This window comes from Chlorocebus sabaeus, chromosome 18 (genome assembly GCF_047675955.1).
Source record: "Chlorocebus sabaeus isolate Y175 chromosome 18, mChlSab1.0.hap1, whole genome shotgun sequence".
NCBI lineage: Eukaryota > Metazoa > Chordata > Mammalia > Primates > Cercopithecidae > Chlorocebus > Chlorocebus sabaeus.
In genome coordinates this window covers 74,287,045-74,312,733 of record NC_132921.1, presented here as the reverse complement: position 1 = coordinate 74,312,733, position 25,689 = coordinate 74,287,045, and the positions used below count along the sequence as shown (strand labels likewise).

Genomic DNA, 25,689 nt, shown 5'->3' with positions numbered 1-25,689 from the left:
TTGACCTCTGCAGTACACAAAGGTCTGTGGGACGTGAACCCCATGACATTGACTTTTAATCACAGTAAAAGATGTTAGATGCACGAGACAACACGACTGTCATCTTTGCAATCTCGGTCTCCAACAGGAGTAATTATGGCATAGGACCTATTTCACGCAATGTCCCTGTGAAAGCAGCATCCAGGATGTTCAGTTGGGGACGGGACTGTGGGGATGGAGGCGGATTCTCTACCGAAGGCAGAGCGTCCTGCAGCGGGAGGCTGGGGCGGTCACCCCTACATTGCCAGCGGTCAGTCAGGAAGAGGAGCTGGGAGGCTGACCCTGGAGTCCCAGCAACACCGGCTTTTAGCAGGAGGCCCGGCCTTCACCTGCTGCTCTCTCTGCCCCCACATCCGTCCCTCAGACACGCCCTCAGTCCCACCACGCTGACTCCCACATAGCGTGGGTTTTGCTGTCTACCTCAAGGCAGGATCACTGCTCCATTTCAATTCTCAGCGTATGAAGACACTGGGTACAGAGTGACGATGAGTGGCAGACCCTGCTGCAGCACCCGGGAGGCTACCCTGGAAGCCTCCGGAATGAACTTCCGCGTGTATCCACACAGCGAAAGCACACAGCAGACGCCGGGGCAGCAAGGAACTCAACACCATTTGGGTCTTTATGACTCGACGCCCTATGAGGTGCCGTGTGAGGTGTCCAACAGACACAAATAAAGCCCGCCTTGGCCAGGCACAGTGGCTCACGCCTGTAATCCCAGCACTTTGGGAGGCCGAGGCAGGTGGATCACCTGAGGTCAGGAGTTCCAGACCAGCCTGACCACCATGGGGAAGCCCCGTCTCTACTAAAAATACAAAATTGTCCGGGTAGTGGCACAGGCCTATAATCCCAGCTACTCGGGAGGCTGAGGCAGGAGAATCACTTGAACCCAGGAGGCAGAGGCTGCAGTGAGCCGAGATTGCGCCATTGCACTCCAGCCTGGCGACAGAGCGAAATCCTGTCTTTAAAAAAAAAAAAAAAAAAAAAGGCTTGCCTTGAGTAGGGTCAGTTCTCTCTTAGGCAAAAATTGTGACACTACACCACAATCCGTCATCATCCCTCCAAAGCTGCTGTCTCACTGACCCACTCACCTGGCAGTCACTGAAGACCTATTATGTGCTGGGCGCTCTGGGGGGCACCTGGAATATCAAAGTAAACAGGGGGTCCCTGATCACTGAGTTCCTGGTCCATGAAGAGAACAGATGCCTGCACTGTCCTTTAGAAAACAATGGTGTGCACGCATACATGCGCGTGTACACGTGCACACAAGCACACACATGCATACAAGCACGTACAGGCACACAAGCACGTACATGCACACACATGCACACGTGCACACAAGCACACGCATGCACACACGCACACTACAGACAAACTCTGAGGATGCACAGGGCAGCAGGAACCTCTAGCCCAGGTGCTGACGCTGTCTCGGAGTGCCTCAAGGCCGAGGGAGGCTGAAGCAGCACCTCCCAGGACAAAGAACCCACAGGATGGCCATGGGAGAGGCGAGAAACGGCCCAGGGAAGGATGTGGGCATGTGTGGGGGAGGCGGTGTGAAAGCTCCCGCTTCCGCTTCCCTTCCACCAGCTCACAGGGACACCAGGGCCTGGGCCTGCAGGCTCACAGCTCCTGCTGGACCAGGGGCCAAGAGTTCAGCAAGTTGACCCTGCGAGACTAGGGAAGCCTCAGGCTGCCGTGTTGGAAGGCGAATGTGTGACTCTTTCAAAGCGCCCTGGCCCTGCATGCGCCCGTCTCCACCACTGACGTGGCTCTGGAGTCAGGTCTCTCAGAACGCTGGCCTAGTTATTTAACTAATGCGCACTGAGTTTCTATGTCCAAGGTCATCCAAAACATGGTAAAGCCAAAGAAATATGGACACACTTAGGAAATCCCTTCCTTGGCCAAGCAGGAACAGGGACCCTACAACTGGCATGAGGAGAGCTACACGGGCCAGCGCGCTGCCAGGAGGTCCCCAGAAGTACCCACGGCAAACCAAGCACACAGCACAGTCAGGAGGGGGTGAAGGCTGGCTGCAGCACAAACAGTTACAGTCACAGCCTTCGGCTCCACGGCATCTCACGGCCGACACAGCCTGCGTGGCCCAGGCCACCGCGGAGCAAACCCCACGGGCCACAGCCAGCAACTTGGGGTTCCACTCTTTCCAGGCCCGCCAAGGACAGCGAGGGCAGCTGCATCTGGTCCCCCCGGTCCATGCTGTGACTGGCGCAGGCGTTACAAGAACGTGGAACAGAGTGTGAACGAGCACAGCCGTCCTGAGCCCACTGAAGCTCTCCGGCAGGATGGCTGGCCCAAGCTCCCTCTGGACAACTGCTACTTTCATTTGCTCTAAGACTGTATGATCATTAATACCTATAATTCATTCTGACTAATCAAAATTCATCCTGGTTAATTCACTAGCTAATTAGAATTTAAAAGAGTGCCACAGCCATTCAGGCAAGCTCATTTAGGAGCTATTGAAATCCTCGCACAAGACGTAGGTGAAAAGGGAGAGGGAGTCTGTTTAAACTTCTAAGTGGCCCCTGCACTCCCCTTTGTTTCCTCAAATCCCTGAGCTCAGCAGGCTAATCTCATTGGATTAGCTGCGTTAACATTTCCAGTATCCTCTCCCTAACACCGGGCCCCTCCAACCGCAGGCCTCGCGGGTCACACACGTTTTCTCAAGCCGGCAGTTACAAGCGGCAATCTTTTTTTTTTTTTTTTTTTTTGAGACAGAGTCTTGCTCTGTGGCCCAAGCTGGACTGCAGTGGTGCGATCTCAGCTCACCACAAACCTCTGCCTCCCGGATTCAAGCCATTCTCCTGCCTCAGCCTCCTGAGTAGCTGGGATTACAGGTGTGCACCACCACGCCCAGCTTGTTTTTGTTATTTTTAGTAAAGACAGGGTTTCACCATATTGGCCAGGCTGGTCTTGAACTCCTGACCTCAGGTGATCCGCTCACCTGGGCCTCCCAAGTGCTGGGATTACAGACATGAGCCACCTGCCTGGCCTTACAAGCTATAATCTCAATGTCCCCGCTCCCACCAGAACCTCGGCAGGAGCAGGGGCTGGGGCTGTTGAAGAGGAGCAGGAGGCACCTCAGTGAGCTCCCCGGGAATGTGACGTTATAAATACACATTTCCACACAGAAACACAGGCGTGGTCACCACCCAGGAGAGGCTGCCTATGTGTAGGCCCCTCCCCAGCCAATGAGTCTCTCCAGGGTCCTGAAAGTAACCCAGATTTGCTGCAAACCTCACAGAGATGTGAACCCAGGCTGGCAGGACCCTGCAGCCCACACCCTCTGGCCTGCACCATGCCGGCCCTCAGTTCTGTTCTGTGGGTGCTGAGTCCCACATGTGCACATTCTCCCACCTGCTCTCCAAAATAACCCAGCTTATCACAGAAAGAGCACAGAGTAGACGTAGAAAGTCTTCCTTTTGTGTGAACACTGACGGCCCAAATAAAGAAGGCATCAGGTCCATCCGACAGTGCTTCAAGACGCTTATAAATCGTAAAAGATTGCACGGCACAAGCACCTCTAATATCCTTCCAGTTGAGCAAAAAATCATCAACAAGAGGCAATGCACAAACGGGACCAGCTCAGGATGCTTTTAAGAGGGCGCTCCTTCTCGTTTCACAATAAACCACATCCATTCATCCAGCAATCTGTCTCCAGTTCCAATACTGGAAAACAAGGAAGCGAAATCCTGGGTTCATGCTTAGGTAGCTCTGTCATTTCATGCCCTCTAGACTTGGGAAAGGCAGATATTCTGGCAACTGCTGTTAGTTTACAGCTCCCAATAGTTCCTGGGGTTTTAGGTGGATTTTCAAAGCTTGTACATAAGGATGGCTGGGAACAGCCCCACTCCACCGTCCATTTCCTTCACAATCAGCCCAAGCGCCATGACTTTGCAAGGGGGCAGACACGCCAAGGGTGGGCATCCAGGAGGCCACCAGACTCTCCCCCAGCTCCCATTTTAGAGACGAGATCTTAACAGCATGTGACCTCAGACAAGGTGCTAAATTCCCTAGACCTCAGTTTCCTCATCTGTAAAATGGGACTGATCACTACACTTCCCAGCCTCGTAAATGAATTACACGGCTCAAATGAAGGAACACATGCAGAGTGCTGGACCGCAATGCCTCCATGAAGGGGGCCTCCATGGGGAAACCGAGGCCAGAGGTCTTGAGTGGCCACAGTGACTGGTGCAGGGCTGTCCACAATTGTATCCACTGAGGGAATTTGGTTGCTCGGGGGTCAATGCTACTTGGAGACAGAGCTAGGAACAAGAATCCATGTTCCCTGAATGTCTTCCAACTAACTGCTTTTTCCATCGAACAGATCACCCCAGTTCCACTTGGCCCTGGGACCTGGAGGGAATTGTCACCTCTGTCCCCAACGCAAGAACAAATCAGCCAGTCGGCGGTCACTGCCTACAAGCCCGTGAACCACGGTACCTTCCTTAGTACTTCGCATGTGAACCAGAAGCTCTGGGGACTAACAGACCATCTACGGTGGCCTCAGAGAGCCACATCCGATCAGGTCACAGGAGGAGGCAGGCAGGACACCAGTGACCCTGCCAGTGCCCAGGACATGGGGTGATGCACTTAGTCCCCTGCATTTCACAGCGGGAACCTGCACTGTCTTATCTGACAGCCAGAGTAACCCTGCAAGCAGGCAGATGTCACGATCCCATTTTCAAGATGAGGGAGCAGGACTCAGGCTGGAAAAGGCCACAGCCCAGAACAAAAGCAAGCTGCCCTCCAGAGCCCAAGCCAGCACGCCCAGCATGCGTCCTAAGAGTGGGGCCTCCAGGGGCAACCCAAGATCACAAAGACAGAGATGCCTGTTGCTTCTTAGTTCACCGTGTTCCATTCCCCATTAAATATAAAACAGAACTCTACCTGCACACATTATGCCCCCAAGCACAGTCCCTTATGGAATGTTACAATCCTCATCTCTAAACCGAGATGGAATCATGCTGGTTCTAAGCAAGCCTATGGAGGGAGAGAGCCCACAGGTCCAAGGACAAAGCAAAGGGGAATTAAAACGTAAGCTCAGAGGAAGATGTCAACACGTCTGCAAAAGAAAATTAATTCCAACTGTGATCTGAAAGTTCAACATGGAACACGATGTGCAGGAGACACCCCCACTCCAACAGCAGGTCAGAAACCCTCCAGACTGAGAAACACGGGCCGGGCCCCACACAGGCAACGCCAGCACCCAGAGGAAGCAGAGGGTGCAGAAAGGAGTTTAAAATGTTTTTCTAGGCCAAATGTGCTGGCTCACGCCTGTAATCCCAGCACTTTGGGAGACCAAGGAGGGTGGATCACCTGAGGTTGGGAGTTTGAGACCAGCCTGACCAACATGGAAAAATCCCATCTCTGCTAAAAACAGAAAATCAGCCTGGCGTGGTGGCGCATGCCTGTAATCCCAGCTACTCAGGAGGCTGAGGCAGGAGAATCGCTTGAACCCGGGAGGCAGAGGTTGCAGCAAGCCGAGATCGCGCCACTGCACTCCAGCCTGGACAACAAGAGCAAAACTCTGACTCAAAAAAAAAAAAAAAAAAAAAAAAGGTTTTTCTATTGTTAGATCAAAGCGAAATGATGGTTCCAGGGGGGAGAAGACGGAACAGAGCTTCTCTGTGTCACTGTTTCCACATCTAACGAGAAACTCTGCTCTGCACAGAACTGCCCAGCCCAGCTCGGGAGCGATGGGTGCCAGATGGAACCGCTCTCTGCAGAGAGTAAACCTTGCTATCCCCATAGCAACTCCACCGCGCTTCCAAAATGCTTAAAAAGACACACATCAAATTGTTTTCCACAATTTTTCAGAAACTGACTTTTTATTCCACACCCTGAGCAAATCTAGTTAACTGGGAATTTTCTCATTATAAAAACAGGAACACACGATCATTGTAGAAAATATGGAAAAGATGAAAAGACAGAATTTTTTAAGCCACCCTGAGCACTATATGCCAAGACCTCTATTTTTAATGTCCTGGTGTACTTCCTTCCAGTCTGTTCTCCGGGTGGAGGTTCGAACAGATTCCTAACGGAGGCAAGGATCAGAGCCCAGCCTGTGAGAAAAGCAACCCAACCAGGACTGGATGGACACTTCCCCGGGGCCGGACGGCAGATGTGTCCTCAAACTGGGAAGGAAATAAAATCGACTCATCCAACCACGGCTGATCGCATCTGCAATGTGGCTACTGGTCTATCACACAGGCTAAAGGCCGTCAGTAGGAACGAATTGCAATAGTCCTCACCACTACTTAGAATGTGGGTTTTTTTTTTTTCCAGGTTTTTCTCCTTCTTCCACACTTGGTTTTCACAATCCTTGTGGATTTCAAATCCAAGGCAACAAAACTAATACCAGAATAAAAGCACAGTCAGATGCCTGGAGGGTGAGTCAGACTTCCAGGTAGCTGTCGAACATTTAGTCTTCTTTGAAAAGATGGAAAAGAGATTCACAGACCGTAATTTTCTCTACTTTGAACTCTTCCTGATCCCAAAAACAGAGGAAAACTACTTAGGAGAATCAAAGTTATGAGAGAGACATCTTGTCTAAAGAGAAAGCATCTACAGATGAGGAATTTAATAAACTTTAATAATCTGATGGTTTTTGCTTTTTTTTTTTTTCCTGAGATGGAGTTTTGCTCTTGTTGCCCAGGCTGGAGTGCAGTGGCACAATCTCGGCTCACTGCAACCTCCGCCTCCTGGGTTTAAGCAATTTTCCTGTCTCAGCCTCCCAAGCAGCTGGGATTACAGGCATGTGCCACGATGCCCAGCTAATGTTTTATATTTTTAGTAGAGACAGGGTTTCTCCATGTTGGTCAGGCTGGTCTCGAACTCCTGACCTCAAGTGATCCACTTGCCTTGGCCTCCCAAAGTGCTGGGATTACAGGCATAAGCCACCGTGCCCGGCCTAATCTGATGATTTTTTTTACAGCTTGATAAATTGGTTTCTAAGCAAATAAATAACTAATTTATCCAAAATGTATGTAGCCAGCAAGTTAAGTTTGGGAGGAGAGAAGGGAAGGGCAAATGTTGGTCTGAAAAACAATCGCTTCCCCTGGTTTCCAGTAGGTAGTTTACTTAGCGGAAAACAGTAAAACAAGAAGGGAATGTAGGTGAGCAGCAGTCCATGGGGCGGGGCGGGGCGGGGCGGGGCTCACGGAAGGAAGGGAGCATCCCTCTCACTGCTGCTCATAATTCGGCCTTTCTGCAGGACTTTGTTTGCACCGAGGCCTGTCCTGACCCATGGAGGCTCAGACGAGACGGCCTCACACCCACACCCGGCACCCACCCAGGAGGTGACAGAAGGGAGGAGTCCAGAGCCCCATCCAGGCCTGCGAGTCTGTGGACCTGCCCTCTGTCCTCCCCTGGCCAGGGTGCCTGCTCACAAGTCCATCTGTTTATTCAACAAACAGTCCTGGCAGCCCGATGCCGGGCCAGGACAGGGACAAGACGACGATTGTCTGCCCTCCTGGAGCTCACAATGACCAGGCCCCGTGCAGGAGACACACGGGCCAGGGAAGGCCTCCGAGGCAAAGCCAGGGGACCAACGTGCACACCCAGGGAGTTTTGGGTAGAGCAACCACAGAGGCCTGTGGGGCGAGGAGGTGCGCGGGTGAGGAGCCTCAGCAGGAGGGAGGCCCGAGCGGCATGGGGCATGCCATCAGGGATTGAGGATCACAAGGGTCACTCGCTGCTGCATCCAGACCAGATTACCGCGGGTGGGGAGGACGGCACCCGGTCAGAGGCCCTGCAGAAACCCAGGGTCAGAGGACACATGAGCGCTGCTGGTGGCCATGGTGAAAAGCGGTCAGATTGGGATGAACACCGGAGGCAGAAAAAACAGGTTTCAAACATGGACTGGGCTACGGGAAAAGGTAACGAAAGAAGCATCTGAGATGCGAATCCCCGGGCACACAAGGATGCTGGTGACCGGAACGGGACTGAGATGTGTGGCCTGAATCCCCAGGCAGACAAGGATGCTGGTGACTGGAATGGGACAGTGAGGGAGTGACAGGGCTCGGGAGCTGAGGGCCAGGGAGGAGCAGGTGGGGGAGTAAGAGTTCAGTCTTAGACATGCTGGCTTGGAGGTGCCTATGAGTAGAGATGCCTGGTAGGCAGGTAGGTGTAGAAGCCTGGGGTCTGGAGTTCTGGGCCGAGGTCCTCAACGGAAATACACAGTCAGTCTCAATAGTTGCGACACAACTCTGCCTCTAAGCTCTCCAGCTGTGAGTACAAGGTTCTAGGCTCAGAAACCTCTCTCCGCGGACAGCTAAGGGAGAGACCCCGTTCCTCTGGCCTCTGAGGCTGGCCACACCTCACCAGCAGGTTCTGCTCTCAGGCTGCATCACCCCGGGAGGGAGCGGGAAAAATACTCAAAGACATCTTTGCTTAGAGAAGGTTTCCACAGAACAGCACCAGAGACAGTAACAAACTGGTCACAGGATGGAGAGTATTCCCAGTAAGAGGATGCCGGCTTCCTTGGCCCCCTTCCAAACACAGCTCTCCCGCCCCTTACTGGGCTCTGAGCAGTGGGCCCCTCTGCCAACCTGACAACAAGCCAGAGGGTCCCCTGAAGCCACCTCTTAGCAGTCGGCAAGCCAATGCATTTGCTACATCGCAGCAGCACTACCTCATCCAGCAGCAGAGAATATATCCGAATGGCATGGCATTTGCCTTCTTAGCAGCCAGTGACCCGTGCCTAAGCAGATGCGAGAGCACCCCACCCGCTCATGTCCTTCAGGGCAGGCGCCTGCAACAGAGGTGGAGCCACTGGCGGCAAGCTCTGCCCCAACACGCTGTGTGTGGTAACAAGCAGGCCCTCTGCCATCATCTGGAGCCCTCACTGATCCCACAACTAATCACCAGGGGAGATGAGAAAGCGCTTCACCTGCCACCTCATCACTGGAACAATGAGCTGGAGCCTTGGTCATGAGGACGCTGGCTCCTGTTCCCTTCAGGGAACCAGGAGGACCACACCAGGGAGAGCCAGCAGACGTGGCAGCCTTCTGTGTCCACCGTCAGCTTCGGGTCCAGAGCTGAGTTCGGACAGACGTCCCAGCCGGCACGCGCCTCTCCCACATGCAGCTTCCAGAGAGCATGGCTGGAGGCGGCGCTTCCCCGGCTGTGGAGGAGAGAGCGGGAAGCTGCGAAGCCAGTGTGAGTGGCACACACGGCTTCCACTTGGAACGCAAGCAGGGGATCAGAGGACTTGGCAGCCAGAGCGGAAGAGTCACAGCCGCAGACGACGGTGACTAGCTGAGCTGGGGAAAGACGCGGCAGCAAGAGGTGACACAGAGGCTTGTGGGGCCCAGCGGCGGCCGGGAGCAAGGGCCACAGCACGGGGCAGCGGGAGCTGCCCACCGGACAAGGCCAGGGGGCAAGGAAGGCGATGTTGTCGAAAGGGGAGAAACGGAACTGAAGTCACCTCGTATCCACAGCCGAACAAACTGTACCAGGACAGAAGCGCAAACCGTGCCAGGCAAAAAGGAGCACAGGCCGCAGACAGAGGCGGGAGGTGAATGGGACACGAGAGGGGCCACACTGGTGGACCCACTCCACCGCTGGCACCAGGCGAGTCTCTGCACTGCTCAGGACCTAGGACACACTCCTAAGTCCCACAAGAGCCCCCAGAAGATGCTCCTCTAACAGGGAGGAGATGCGAGCAGGCCCCTGCGGTGACCAAGCCTGCACCGTACTCAGGCCACACTCCATCCTGCACGGCCCACCAGGAGAGGGCTTCCCGGGTTGCCCCTTCACCCTCCTTGATGTAACTATGTGTATCTTTGAATTCAGTTTCTAGTGCTACACCCTTGACCTCCCAAAATAACATCGACTGGGTGGGTGCCTGCTCAGCCACCAAGCTGCCATCCCTGGGACCAGTGTCCTTCAGAAAACAGCCGCTCTGTGGCTTGGACAACCACTGGGCATCACTTTCCAGTTAGGGTTTCACACATTGAAATAACAAACTCTGACCTGAATCCCCCATTCAGCTAATAGCCACATTAGAGATGAAGAAACAAATCCATTAATTACACTTCTATGTATATTTCATCAATTATTTGTTCCTTAAAGCCAAGGAACATGAAATTAGATGTTGTCTGTGAAAGCTTTAAACAGTTACACGTTTTGCAAATAGAAGGCATATCACTCCCATGCGAAAGTGATCAACCTGGCTTCCTGGCGTGAACTGCATGGAGTATGAAATTTAAGCATTTTGTGAAATGTAAACAAATATCAACTATTAAAGCACTGTGGTCGAGACAGAGCTCCCCGCTGCAAACAACTGGATATGAAATCCAGGTAGGTGTTCTAACGGGCTTGTTTTTCTTTACCATTCGTGGCTGGTTGATTTGGTTTTCGACAAAGACGGGAAGAAACACTCCACACCAGGACCAGACTCACACTCCCTCACACAGGGCTGCAGTCCGGGGGAACGGTGACCCTAAGGGCAAAGGCCACCTGACATGCTCACCAAGCACAGTGCCCCGCGCCCGGCTCACTCACGCTCCCAGCCTCTGGCCTTTCTGCGTATGCCCACCTTTCACACAAGCCATGTGTCCACTGCCATTTCTTCTCATGCAAAACCTGTCCAGACCCCTCTTGCCCTTCTCCCTCCCACACCACCGGCCTGTTGCCTCACCCACAGACATCTACATGCCTCTGAACTTGAAGACGACGCTGCCATGGTGTGCATTCCACGCAGGCAGGGAAGGAACCTTCACTCACCCCTGCAGCCCCACAGCACCCTGAACGTCCGGAATGAGCTTCACCAAATGACAAGTCTCCATTCTTATAAATGCATGTGGGCCCTAAAAGGGTGCCTCTGCTCCGAGCATGGATAAATAATCTCACCTTCCTAAGGAAGATTTCTCCACACAAATAAAGCAGTCCTATCAACCTTTCTGATCACTGAACTGGTGTATCCAATCCCTCCCCAACATGTGTTAGGATTCGCCCTCGAGGGTTCAGATAGGACGGACCAGGAAGAGGAGCCTAGGAGAGTCAGCGGCAAAGGAGCAAGATATGGTCCGTAGATTTTGCGTTAATGACAACTAAAAGCTACAAGAGTCATTTAGAGTCTTGAGTTTGAAATTTCAGGCATTGTAAGCAGTAGCATCTACCCATGACACCCGCAGACACCCTCCCACCTCTTCCCCCACCTGCGGCCATGCATGGCCTGCCCTGCCTTCCCCCGTCTTAACACATATTCCCACTGCCCGCCTGTGGGCCCCCAATTTTCTGAAGCATATACTCCTACAAGCAAAAATGTGTAAGCACACAGGTCATGTACATTTATTTATAAATTATAAATTATATACATATGCTATGGTAATAGTACATTGTACACATAATATACAAAGTTTGAAATAATAAAGTAAAAATAAGTATATGTGCTCTAGTATTTTCTCGCTGCAACCCACTGACCTAGAACACTCTTTCCCTGTTGGTCCACCTGAAAAAAAAAAAAAAAAACTGTTCTTACACTAAGTCTCAGCCCAAGGTCTATGTCTCAGTCCAGCCGTGCTGCTATAAGGAAATACCTTCAATGGCGTCATTTAGAAACAGCAGAAATGTGTTGCTCCCCGTTCCGGTGGCTGGGACGTCCAAGATCAAGGTGCCGGCAGATCCGGTGTGGGGTGAGGGCCCATTCTTCATAGATGGCGCCTTCTGTGAGTCCTCGAGCGGTGGCAGGGGTGAAGAAGCTCCTCCGGCCTCTGTTATAAAGGCACTAATCCCACGCATGAGGGAGGAGCCTCGTGACCTAATCCCCTCCTAGAGGCCCCACCGCTCAATACTGTCACAGTGGAGTTATGTTTCAACTGAGGAGTTTCGGGGACACAGACATTCAGACGACAGCATTTGGCCTCCTCCATGAAGTCTCCATTGATTGACAAAGGTACATTGAGCCCTCAGGAAGTCAGGAGACAGCAGGTCTACTCACATCTTCCTCTGTCTCCCTGGTGCGATCGCTAGCCCTGTGTGGCAACCGTGGGCACACCTGTCTTCCACCGGTTTGGGGACAGAGCCATGTCTTTATCTAGTGCCTGGTGCGTGGATCCTGAGTGCTCCATAAAAATGCACAGAGGAGGAAAGAGTAGGAGAAGGAAGGGAGGGAGCAAAGGAGGCGTCAGAGCCACCACCTCTGGGCCTGGGGGCCTCACTCTCCTCCACATCTAAAGCCTTTCTTGAAACACTGCTTAGTTCAAGACGTGATTGTAAAACAACTCGTACTTGCTAATTGCTTCCACCACACATATTCTATCTTCTCCTTGGTCTCTATGTCCCCAAAAGGTGGGAACTGGGTCTCTGACTGTGCCAGCGCAGGGCAGATGTCTCACGAGTACACACGTGGCTCACAAGATGCCTTTTACTGAAACTCACTGTGGTAACTGGCCTGTCCCACCTCATCTGCTTACATATGATCTTACCTAATCCTCTCAAAAACCTATGAGGTGGGCAAACAGCTATTTCGGAGAAGGGTGAACTGAGACCTAGAGTCAGTGGCCTTTCCCAGGTTGCACGGCCTCCAAGGGGCCCGACAGCACAGGGGCCCGGGAGGGACGGCTAGAAGGATGACTGGCAACTGCCCATGGCAAGCCCTCAGGAAGCCAGGAGGCAGTGCGTTTACCCGAATTCTCCCAAGCACACTGCAGGTGATGCAGTCCCCCCGTGGCGGCCGACACACAGGCCGGCGCTTCAGCCTGGACGCTGCCTCCTCGGTGGGTCCAATGGGAACAGCTTCCTCCACGCAGATGGCAGAACAGAAGCCATTCCCTCAGACACACAAACACGCCCCGGCTACAAAACTCCAACAGACAAACAATGTTACAGCAACCAAAGGACGAGGATTCACGAGGGTAATGCCTCCAGAGCCCCATCAGATAACAACTGCTCTGCTTCATTTAAAGTTCAACTTTATCAGAAAACAAATGTCAAGATTTTTCTGGACTAAACTTACTACATATAGCTAGTTGTAACTGTACATAGACAACATTTATTTATTATTTTTACATTACTCTTCAGATGAAAGACTGCAAAATCCCAGGACCTCTAGTTTAGAAGTAAACAATCTTGAATGTCATATTCAAACACCAATAAGAGGAAAGCTAAGTGTTTTAGAGACACAATTTTTTAAAATTTTTTTTGTAGAGATAGGGTCTTACTATGCTACCCAGGCTGGTCTCAAACTCTAGCCTTGTGCCTGGCCTAGGGTTCAAGATTTATCTTAATAGCCAAAGTAGCAGAAAAACAAATGTTCAACCAAGCCAAACAACTGCCGACATTTCCCTGAGACCTGCACACATCGTGTCCAGAAGGCCCCTGTCCCCACTAGGAAAGCAGGGACTGTGTTGCAGAAGCAAGCCAGACAGCAAGGTCAAATCAGACAGAAATCAGTCAGTTCTGCACACCTCAACCAGTACCAAACACAAGAATACAAGGTGGGTCTGTCAGGCACCCAAAGTCCCCTGGGTCAATGGCAAGCACCCTCCCAGTGACATCAGAGCCACCACCTCACTGGGGAAAATGGAGAACCGCCAAGGACGACAGCAGAGGCGTGCTCCCCCAAAGACACTGAGGGACCCCACTGGCCAGACCACTGGAGGACTGCCACCCCATTAGCAGCCCTCAGCACACTCCATCTCCACTCCACAGGCCTCATCCCATCTCCAGCCTTTTGGAATCCATCTCCAAGGTCTTGGCACTGCCACAGGTGAGGGCAGGTGTGCACCTGGGACAGAGTGTGGTGCTGACGACAGGCCGGGCGGAGCTGAGAAGGACCCAGTCTGCAGTCTCAGCCCAGGGAGATGGGGCACGGCATCGCCAGCTGAGTTTCTGCCACTTGCACCCGCAGTGCCCAGGCTCACACACCTAGGCACCTCCTTGAAAGCTTTGGCACAGAACACAAAACTGTGCTATGTTCAGGCTCTGCATCCCCACCGAAATCTCACCATGAATTGTAATCCAGATTGTAATCCCCATGTGCTGGGGAAGGGACCTCATGGGAAGGGAACAGATCATGAGACTGGCTCCGCCGTGCTGTTCTCATGACAGCGAGTTCTTGCGAGATCTGATGGTTTTATAAGGGGCTTTTCCTTCCTTCGCTCTGCACTTCTCTCTCCTGCTGCCAAGTGAAGCAGGACAAGTTTGCTTCCGCTTCCGCCATGACTGTAAGTTTCCCAAGGCCTCCCCAGCCATGCGGAACTGTGAGTCAATTAAACCTCTTTCCTTTACAAATTACCCAGTCTCGGGTATTTCTTCATAGCAGCATGAGAACGGACTAATACATGTGCCCACCAGGTCCTGTGGGGCCCACTCACTGTCCACCAGGCAACGCCGGGGGAGGTGCATCCCCAGCACACAAGAGAGCAGGTGAGCGCCTTGCATAGTACATGGGAGTCTCCCCACCTGATACGCTCAGGTGCCTGTGAACAAAACCACACTGATCATGACCAGGCCTAGAGAAAGTGGTGCCATGCTGCTCCCTCCAGCACGGTAAGCACCCTCCAGTTCAGCCGTTTCCAACCCCTCGATGAAAGACTGTCTTTAATTAGTTCATCACCACCTAGTAAAGTGATTTTCCATCTCTCTCAAGCTTTACGAGCAACAGCTTAGGAGGTGAGGCACTGTTCACAGTCGTTGCAGCTCTGGAAGGGCTGATGCCTTGGACGAAAGCAGATCAGCACATTTGCAGAGGAAGTGGAGGTCCTCCACAGACGACACAAGCACGGAGTATGGAGGATCATGAATTTTCTGTCTGCCCGTGATGAATTTTCTGTCTGCGTCCTTAGGGGCAAGACTAGCGAAGAGCGTGAGGTCCAACAGGGGTCATTTGAAATGAAGAGAAGCGACTGAACAAGGTATGGTGGGGCTATCCAAACAGCCAGGTGCTGACTCCACCCTCTCCTGGCCCTCATTCTCCATTGCGAGTTCAAGGCTACCCCTAAAGAGGGAGGATGAGGAGGCTGGGGGAAGACCAAGAGCAGTCTATGCCCATCCTATCCTGTAATTTCCTTAAAAGACACGTTATTAGAATGTTTACTGCCCTGAACCTACCTGAGCAGAATTTGATTCTACTTTATTTTACTTAACTCGAATTTTAAAAAGCACAAAGGTCTTACTCCACCTACTGAGATCATCCACTGACATTATGATGTTTGGCCTTAACAAAATTCTAGCAAACAGCAAAACTCTTTTCATCGATGACCCAGATGATACAAAGTCAAGATTTTCAAAATAAAAAGATAGGAGATAAAATTTAAACATCATATCGTTTACTGCTAAATTTGCAAAGGTTTTTTAAATAATATTCGGCATTGACAAGGGTTCAGTCACCCTCTTGTCTGTAGGAATGTAAGTTGCCTCTCCCATTCTCAAAGCCCCATCTGGCAATATTTTTGGAGGACCCTTAAGAGTCTTATACTCCCTCATTTCCCTTTTAAGAATCTACCCAAATAATTAAAAAAAAAAAAAAAAAAAAAAAGTTCAGGCCAAGCACAGCGGCTGACGCCTATAATCCTAGCACCCTGGGAGGCCAAGGCGGGAAGACTGCTTCAGCCCAGGAGTTTGAGACCAGCCTGGGCAACATGGTGAAACCCGGTCTCTACCAAAAAAAAAAAAAAAAAAAAAGCAAGTGTGGCAGCATCTATAGTCCCAGCTACTTAGCAGGCTGAGGGGAGAGGATGCCACAAGCCTGGGAAACAGCAGTTGCAATGAGCCGAGATCACACCACTGCACCCCAGCCTGGACAACAGAGCAAGACTCCATCTCCATTTTTTTAAATTATAAAGTTATGCAATACATTTCTTAAAAAAAATGTTTAAAGACGTTCAATGCAATCATATTTGTAACAGAAAACTGGTAACAGCCTCAATGTCCTGAAACTGGTTTTAAAAAAAATAACAATATAACCATAGAATAGAATATTATACAGTCCAGAAATGGGATTTTGGAGAATATTTAAATCACAAGAAAAATGTTCATGAAAGAATGCTAAGCTTCTTAAAAAGTACATAAATTACTTTCTAATTAATCAATGAACCTGGAATCTACTAACCTACTAATCATTTCTAGCAGTGAGATCATAGAAAATTTCAGGGATTTTTATTTTCTTCCTTCTTTCCCTATTTCCTAATTCTCTTCAGTACACACGTAATCAGGAAAAGAAGACGTTATTTGTCCCACAGATACCGCCAGGAGCAGTTACCCCAAGACAGGCTCGCATCTTGGGTCCTGACAATGTGTTGCTGCTGAGAGCTGCGGACCGAGCAGACAGGGCCCGGACCAGGACAGTCTCTCTAGAGGTCTTCACCTCCTCAACCGTAATTTAACCAGCCCCACGCCAGGCTAGCCTGCAGATCAAACGCCACAACGGCTTAGAAATGCCCTGCGACATGTGGCACGCTCAGCAGTATCTACACAGGGGTCAGCATCCATCCCAGCGACTGGGGGTGGCTCCAGAGCTGTGAGGGACACCCTTTCCTGCCTGTTACTGGGGACCAGTCTGCAAGGAGCTGACTGTCCAGCTAGACTCATGATATGTGCATCTCTTGGGTCCTCCCTTTAGGTCCCACAATCTCAAAGATTTAGCTTGTCCAAGGTGGACAACATTTCACAGGATGTACAAGTCAATATGCATGATTCATTTACCTACACCCCATGGAGCAAAACAGACACTCTTGGCCGGGCGCAGTGGCTCACACCTATAATCCCAGCACTCTGGGAGGCTGAGGCCAGCAGATCCCTTGAGGTAATGAGTGTGAAACCAGCCTGGCCACCATGACGAAACCCCGTCTCTACTAAAATACAAAAAATAGCTAGGTGTAGGGGTGCATGCCTGTAATCCCAGCTACTTGATTTAGGAGGCACAAGAATCGCTTGAACGTGGGAGGCGGAGGTTGCAATGAGCTGAGATGGATTGCACCACTGTACTCCAGCCTGGGTAATAAAGGGAGACTCTATCTAAGAAAAAAAAAAAAAAAAAAGGAGACTCTTAAAGATGGGATAACTTTTTTTTTATTTTTAAAGAAACTGTAGGCCACGTGTGGTGGCTCACGTTTGTAATCCCAGCATTTTGGGAGGCCAAGGGGGGCAGATCATGAGGTCAGGAGATCGACACCATCTTGGCTAATACAGTCAAACCCTGTCTCTACTAAAAATACAAAAAAATTAGCCAGGCATGGTGTCACACACGTGTAATCCCAGCTATCTGGGAGGCTGAGGCAGGAGAATGGCATGAACCCGGGAGGCAGAGCTTGCAGTGAGCCGAGATTGTGCCACTGAACTCTAGCCTGGGCAACAGAGTGAGATTCCATCTCAAAAAAAAACAAAAAGAAAGAAACTCTAGCGCTCTTTGTCCTGGGACGAACTGGATCCTCCCAAGTGAAGAGACAGCTGGCAGGGGCATTACCAGCACACACCCCCAGACCCAGGCGGTTAGCTGCTCCCAGGAACCGGGCAGTTACACTCCACCAGGCTACATCGAGAGGTGCCACGGGGAGGCTGACGGAAGCGATTTTAAGGACCAGTGCAGAAGAAATATCTGGCAATACCAACACTCCTACTGATTGTTGCTTTGTCTTTCTCTCAAGGAACTCAAGGGATAAGATGGGCAGAGACAAAGCTGCCATGGTCCAGTCCTCAAAACTGAGGCTCTTGCCACAGGCAAGACAGGCAGAGAGCAGAGATGAGGGTTAAAAACAGGGGAGGGAGTTGGAGAGGGAGGACCACAGCGGAGAGGCAAGAGAGACAAAACCCTGAACTTGCTGGCTGGATAGAGTCCCAGTGGGACCTGTATGGGGACAAGAGGAGAATGGTACCCTGCCAGCAAGTGGTCCCAGATGAAGAATTCCTGACCCAGGCCCCACCTCATTTAGGTCCAGAGGCAGATCCCGGAACCTGGAGCCATGCTGCCTAGGCCGCTCCACCCTTTATTCACACGGTGGTTGACTCTGGGCAATGTCTTGACGTCTCTGTAACATGGGGATGGCAGGAGGACCCACGTCACAGGCCGCTGTGAGGATTAGATTAGTGAATCAGTGTATGGCAGCCCTCAGAACAGAGCCTGGCACACAGGAGAGGTACAGGAGCACTTGGAGCTGCTGTTATTATCTGCCCACATGCCCTGGTTAGAGGTCAGGTAGCCCTTCAGAAAGCAGCCTGGCCTCCTACAGCCTCTCCAGCGACTGCCTTCGGAAGCAGAGACTTTCCAGCGGAAATTCCCTTGCAGCTCTGTGCACAGGTTGCTGGTCCCTGGGGCCACGGACTCTGAGAACAATGCCTGGCTGTGCACTGCCGGCCCAGCCCTCTTCTGGAGAATCCCAGCAGCCAGGCGGGCAGCACACCAGGAAACCACACGACGTGGCAGAAAGCCTGCCCTTTGCAAACCCCAGAGGCAGGAAGTCGAAGCACATCTGCACAAAGTGTCCTCCTGACACCTGGCGTGGAGGATGGCCAGCCAGTGTGAGCGGGAAGGATCTCTTTCTCTCAAGGCCTACCTTCAGGAGATTGTCTAGGTCCTCTTAGGAACAGAGCAGATGAGGGCACACACATCACTCACACCCACCCCCTTCCCTACCTTAACGCCACTCAGTCGTCCAGTCCCCAAGTCCCATCCACAAAGAGAAGAACAAATCATTTGGCAGGGGACCCTGGTATGAGGCGGCTTTGTAACATGAGCTGTGTGTCCGCAAACAACTAGGGCAAGACCATTAAGTTCATTACACCTGTCACTCTGCCAGCTGAGCTTCCAAATTGCCCAGATGAAAGTACATTATGCCCAAGGAGTGCCACCCAGGCCCTCCCAGGCCAGTACAGGCTTATCTATCGCAGACAATTTGTTCTCAGTGTCTGCACCTGCAGAAATAACACAACTGTAAACAGCCTGAAACTTGGCTTTAAGATACTTTAGGCCCTGGGCAGCCAAGAACAAAGTTGAGGTCTCCTGGGAAGAAGCTAGGTGCCTGCTTTCCCTGCTCGGAGGAAGAACCGGAGTGTGGACCAGAAGTGGGGCCAGCGCAGGGGAGAAGGCAGAGCAGCCTAGCAAAATAAAGGACACAGAGTTGCTCCTCGGATTCTACTGCCCTGCAGTAGAGCCAAAAATAAAAGCAAGGCACATCCTTCTCATTTCCGAAGCGAGGCACAGCGTTCTAGGCGGCGGGCAGAGGCCCTCTGCGCAGCTGCCTGCACACCAGGCCCATGAGCGGCGCCCAGCCGGCCGCCGGCTGCAGAGTGCGTTTGCAGTGCAAGCGTGTTGCAGACAGCGGTAATTTATTTATCCCTGTCATGTAACATTAACAATCTGTCTGGAGCTTGGCAAGCACCAACTTGCACTGTCACATAAACTGTCTGACAAACTTAAAGTTTCGTAAATGCTTCTCTTTTTCCAGCAGACAATAAAGCATCTTTTAAAAAAAAAAAAAAAAAAAAAAAGTTGTCATCTTTTCTGTTCCTTTTCTCTCTTCCTCTTCCAAAAAAAAAAGGAAGAAAAAGAAAAAAAGGCAACAACAAAAGAACCCATGCAAACAGAAATGATCCCTCAGCAGGACTCTTAACCCTGAACCGCTCGACATTTTTCCGATGCCAAGTAAATGAGTAAATAAATGGATGGGGGGAGTGACGTTGTAGGAGACGGTTGAGAAAGGGGTACAGAGGAAAATCTGCAAAACAAAAGTACAGTCATTAAAAATTAATAAAGGGTGTGGACATCCAGACCCCACCCCCGTCTGCTCATGGGGATTGAGCCAGACATTCTGTGTCCTCGTTAAGTGGAGTCTGGCAGGCTGCCGGAGTGTTAGTGGGTTCTGGGAATGCCAATATATTAACCAGAGGACTTTTTGCATACCCTTTAGAGTTTTTATTCTAGAAAAGTCAACCATTTGGCACAGTGCAGCATTATTTTTGTCCGGGAAAGCTCGCAGCTGCCAATCAAGGGAGAAATTATATCTATGTTCTTTGTAATCTCCAAGACCTATCTGGAAAACAAGCTTGGTGGAAAGAAAAGTCTTCACAAAAACAGCTTAAAAGGCCAAAGTACCATTTTTAGTGGGAACTCAAAGAAAAGCAATCCATTCTTAAATCACACGGATATGTGACAACACAGACATCATTTTCAATTCCTCCTGTGATGGAAAAAAAAAAAAACGACATTACCTGGAAATTCAAACCTAATATTTTCAGAGTAATTAATAGTACAGGTACTAGCTTCAGTCTTTTCCTTGCCTAACAATGAAGCAAACAATGCCCCAAAAATTCTCCCTAAAAAGTGGCAGGTCTTGTGGCCTAAATTTTCAAATAGTAGGCAGAACCTTTGCATTTCTATTTTGAAACTTAAGATTCACCTCCCATGCACACCCATAATATAGGTCAAGATGTAATTCTAGACTAACACAGTTCATGTAGGCAGAACGTCCCTTTGACATCAGAAAATAATGGCTTCCAGGAGATTTTTTTCTGAGACCTAAAAAAAGGAAGACACAGAGGGAGATATGGAAGGAGACAGAGAGGAAGGAAGAAAGGAAAGAATAATTTTGGACTACATAGCAATTTTGCCGCTATTCACATTTAATATCCATGTGCCCCTACACATTCCATTAAATATTTCCAAAAATGTTTCCAGGTTAAAATGGTATGCTCTTCTACACTGTTTTATCACTTCTTGAGTGATAACTTATTTTTCCTTCTCTATTAACTCTTACACAGAGACGAGGACACATCAGAGATTGCATAAGCCCAGATTCCAAAGAAAGATGAGAAGAAACATGGCAAGGACTACCAGAAAGATCAGAGCAGTCTACAATTGCAAGAACCCTGCCCGGAGCCCTGAGGTGGCTTTGGTTTTACGTGATGACGTAGAGCAGTCACCTCCCACACACCACCACAAGGAGACTTGATGCCAGCTACATGCAAAGAGGTCAGGAGCTCAGGGGTCTGTCTCTGCTGGACCGCCCGCCAGAAACTATCCACAAGGAGCAAAACTTACTCTCCTCTGACCGTGTTTCCCTATCAGACGGGGACGTTACCCCTGCAGCAGCCCAGAGGAAAAACAGAGAGCGTCCCAGGAGCTGTGAGGCTGATCTGCCAGGCTGCTAAGTCAACCAAGACTACAGCACAGTCCCAAACTGTAAACACCTCTGCAGACGGGCCCTTGCTCTCCGCGTGCCAGGCAAGAAAACTATTCTTAGAACACTGTCAGCAGTTGGGGGAAAATAAATATTTGTCTATGTATGTATATACTCCAGTGGGAGTGGGGTGGGGTGGGGGAGTCTCAAATAATGTGCCAACAAATTGGCACAAAATCCCTTAATAAGCAGCTGGCACTGGCTGTGTTCCACTGTAGGACTGTGGTCTTGCAATCCAAGCCCACGAGAGGATTCAAGAGGCAGCCCTAAAAACCTGCCGGAAGAGTCTTCTGCAATGTAAATACAAACCTACACGAACCAGGACCATGGCCAACAGTGGCAAGCCCTTCCAAGGGTAACAGCAGAATGTTAAGAAATTAGAGAGGTCTTTTAAAACAAGGGAGGAAGGTAGCTACAATTCCATTACAGCAAATCCCTTACTGGCATTTACATTCCCAGCCCTAATTCCTAACAGTGTGTTCAACGTCAATAGCAAAATGAAGCTCTTAAAAAGAATTAAGCTTTCAAAGATCATAAGGAAGTTAGCCCCCTGTTTTAAAAAGCACTGCTTAGAAAGGTCCATCAAATAACATTTCAAGGGTTGATGGGAAACCAAGTGTAATTCAATAAATATACATGGGTAATACTCAGATGTCCTCATTTGTCTATGTAATGACTCAGATTTGACACTACGATCCTTGACTGAACACAAAGACTGTATTCCAGAAGAACTGTGCAGAGTACAAAGGCAGAGTTACAGCTGACAATACACTCGAGTTAAAGACTAGAAAAGACAATACTCATATACAGAATTCAGACATGACTTGATGCAATGGCAGTCTCCCTGTGCAGACTTTGCAGAACCTTCTCTGTCATTCAATACTCAGTCCTGAAGCTCCAGGGCAGATACAGAGAGAATGTCATTCTTGGCTAGCCAAACCGGCAGAAAGGGCCGTTTTTAAAGGGAAGCTTCCCAGCACTAGCCCTTCGAGAAGGCACCAACCCCTATACCAGCCACAGGACCCTATGTTTGAGAGTCAGTGCTGCTCGCCACCTCTATCCACCTCTACTGCAAATAACTTACTAATACAAGCGCTCAGAACCCACATTCTGTACAGCTACTCTTACCTCACATCCCACAATGCCTAACACATAGTAGGCCCTCAATAACTATGTATTGCAAGGATAATTAACATTTAGAAAGCAGCGCTGGTCCAGGGATGAGAAGACGCCAAAATAATTAGAAAAGAGAAAAAGAGAAGGGAATAGACCAGGACACAGAGGAAAAGAAAAGAAGTAAATCAAAATTATCCAATTCTAGCTAATTAAAAAATTTCGGGTGGAAAATAAAAATTACGCTAGTTTACGTGGCTAGGGGCACACAACAATCATTCCTGCGCCTGGGCAGAGCTAAGGAGCCCCGCTTGCTTTAAAGAGCTTCTCGCTGCCCTGACTGGCGACGAGGTGTCCCTCCAGCTAGGTGACCCAAGAACACGGTGCCCTCGGATGCGCCTTCTGCTGGTGCCGCCCACCCACCACGCGTCCCTGCCGTCCTGAAAACCTCTGCCTTGTCGGGAAACCCCCTCCTTTTCCAATTTAAAAAAAAAAAGTTTAAAAACAAGCAAATGCCCTCTCCGCCACGACAGCGATTTAACCCACGCCGAGCCCACTGTCTTCCACCGCTGTACTCACAGGGCGCGCCCCCAGGCCCACCGGGCGGCGCACCGGGCAGGGGTCCCGAGGAAGCCTCCTACAGGCTGCGCAGCGCAGACCCCTTCACAAAGGCAAGTGCCGGGCCGGGCTGGGTGCTCGTCGCTTCCTGTTTATTCCACGGTGAGGGGCAGAAAGAAATTCAACGCACGCCTGCTTCCTCCGCGGCTCTGAGACCCAGCCTAAGTGCAACAGCAGCCGCCCGAGACAATCGACTTCCCAGCCAATGCCGGGAGCTCCGGGCGGTCCCGCGACCGACGTCAACGCGCGCGGGGGGACCCGGGGGGACGCCGGGTGAAGCGGGCCCGAGGGGTCGGGGGGCGGGGAGCGCGCGGTGCAGGATGCGGGACTGAGGGGCTGCGGGGCTTGGCCCGCCCCCTCCTTCCCGCAAACTCCCCGGCCAGGTCCTGCAGGCTCTTCCCGCTTCCCGCTGACCTCCAGTCCCCTCCCGCCGCGGCGCGCCGAGGCCTAGGGGCTCCGAGACGGTTGGGGCTGCCACCCGCGCGCCCATCCCAGCCTCCAGGCGGTGCAGAATTCAGTCTTGCAACCGCGGGACACCCGCGCCCCAGGGCACCGGGAAACAGAAAACGGGGTGGGGGTCGGCGAGGTCCCTCGACTGGCGCAACCCCGCCCGCGGGCCAGCGCCGGACCCCCGCCATGCCCACGGACAAGCCCACCCGGACGCAGCCTCACAGACCTCGCGCGCCCGGCGCCCGGCTGCTCCCTCCGGCCCCCGCCGACGGCGCAGGCTCGCGGACGTCCAGTTCCCAAAGCGTCCGGTCCCCGAGTCCCCCGCCCCCCTCGGCCGCCCCTCCCTCCGGAGCGCCGCGGTGAACGTGGGCCAGAAACCGCGACCACGGCGGCCACCTCGGGTCCGCACTCACCTGGGCCGCCCCCGGGAGCGGAGGTGGGGACTGCCCGCAGTGCGGCTCCGCGGCCACCGGCCCTGCCGGCCAGGGGAGGGGCGCGGTGCGGGGCGCGGCAGGGGGCGCGCGGCGGGCCGGCGGGGAGCGCGGCGCGCCGGGGTTCTTTAAGAGCTGAGGACCTCACCCCCGGGCCTCCCCCGCGCTCCCCGCCCCGCTTCCACTTTCCCAGGCACCCGCAGCCTGTCTGGCGGCGGCGGCGGAGGCGGCTTCTCCTCCGCGGCTTGCAGGGGATCCCCGGCCGGCCGCGGCGGCGCGAGGAGCGGGCAGGGCCAACGCACTCGCCTGCTAGTCCCGCCGGGCCCGGTCCGCAGCCTCAGCGCGGGGAGAGAGGGGACGCGGCGCCGCGGCCGCCAGGGAGGTGTCCCGCCTCCAGTCGCCGGAGGGGGGAGTGTCCCGCCTCCCGCCGCCGCCGTCTGTCTCCAGCCGTGACTGCGCGCCGCGGCTGTGTCTGTCTCCAACTCCTCCAGTCTCTCCTCCTCCTTCCCACTCCGCGGCGGGGACCCGGCGCACGGCCAGGCCGCGGGGACCCGGGCCGCCGGGCGGGGGCTCGGGGGTCCCCGGCGCACAAGCCACGCCGACCCCTGCTGGGGGCGGGCCCGGAGGCCGGGCTGGGCGGTGGGGGAGGTGCGCGGCGCGGAGGCCGCGGGACCCCGGGCTGCACTCCCGCCCAGGGCTCGGGCCCGCGTGGCGCGCGCCCACCGCCGGCCGCACGGGGAACTCCAGGTCGAGCGCGGAGTCCGCGGCAGGGGTGCCCGGAGGAGCCGGCTCGCCGCCCGCAGGCCGGGGGCGGTCTCGGGAGGCTGAGGGCGCGTTCGAGCACAGAGTACCTCGCGGACTGCGTGTGCACCACGGGCGCGGGACCTCGGGCAGCCGCCTAGAGATGCGCAGTCGGGCTGCAGGACACTTAGTAGGACGGGTCAGTGCTCGGGGAGTCTTGCGGAGCTTGAGGCGTCTCCGGACCCCACCTGGTCGCCCTCTTAGTATCCCGCCCTCTTTAAAGGAAATGGCTCCTACCAAGAAGGTCAGATGGAATCTTCGCGCTGTGACTCTTTCTCCTTGAAGGACCTACATCTGTGAAGACCATTTGAGACCTGACCTCCACCTGAGTGCAGACAAGATGCCATTTTGTTCGGAAGTACACGCATTGCCCCCAGCCAACCCTACCATGTTTGATGGGGGATTGGTTACAGCCGGAGCATATGGGCATTTTAACCCACTTTTATTATAGTCAACCAAAATTAGTTCGCCTCTGCCAAAATTAACCCCCCTGCAGACATAGCAAAACACTCCACTAAGCAGGGGTTTCAGGCTGGGTTGAAGACATTTGCAGCTGATTAAACGAGTGAACGTTTTCAGCTGTCCCCACACCCCCCCCAAAAAAGTTGTCCAGTTCATATTTCCATAATATCAGAGAAATTAATCTTTTGAAACCTACGTTTTGTCTAATTTGTCAGTGACTTTTTAGTTAGTGAAATGTTGGCGGAATTCAGCTTCCCTTAAGCCCTCAGCTCTCAGCTGTGATGGTAATTGCCGCTAGCCTTTGATCAGTGCTCACATGTGATGTAATAACAAACTACCATTCATGGAGAGCTCTGTGCTAAGCGCTTTACATGGATTGTCTGACCGAGTCCTCACAATAACTGGGAGCTATTACTTCTCCATTTTACACATGAGGAAGTTGAGGCTAGAAGGATTTACTAATTTGTCCTCAGACCACAAAGAGATGGTTTTACATCCCTAACTAGCTGCATAGAAAGCTGGGAGCTGAACCAGCATGCCATACTGCCACCTACCTACAGCAGCGCTGGCAGTTCTTCAGCTCAGCCAGCAAACCAGCCAGCATCTGCCCTGTGCCCGGCGCTGAGCCCGCTCCAGCTGGG

The 25,689-nt window shown here is 52.3% G+C and overlaps 1 protein-coding gene across 5 annotated transcripts in view; it reads right to left on the bottom strand.

Annotated features, from left to right (window-relative positions):
• Positions 1-23,889, bottom strand: part of LDLRAD4 (low density lipoprotein receptor class A domain containing 4) — a 443,890-nt gene extending 420,001 nt beyond the window's left edge. The window contains exon 1 of one of the 5 annotated variants that reach the window (XM_007974746.3): positions 23,768-23,889. The gene's annotated coding sequence lies outside the window, so the exon portion shown is untranslated. Of the gene's footprint in view, positions 1-22,865; positions 23,112-23,580; positions 23,613-23,767 lie in introns of those variants that run through there. The other 4 variants (XM_073006499.1, XM_007974745.3, XM_007974757.3 and 1 more) reach the window with 4 other exon arrangements.
• Between the last annotated feature and the right edge of the window lie 1,800 nt (positions 23,890-25,689).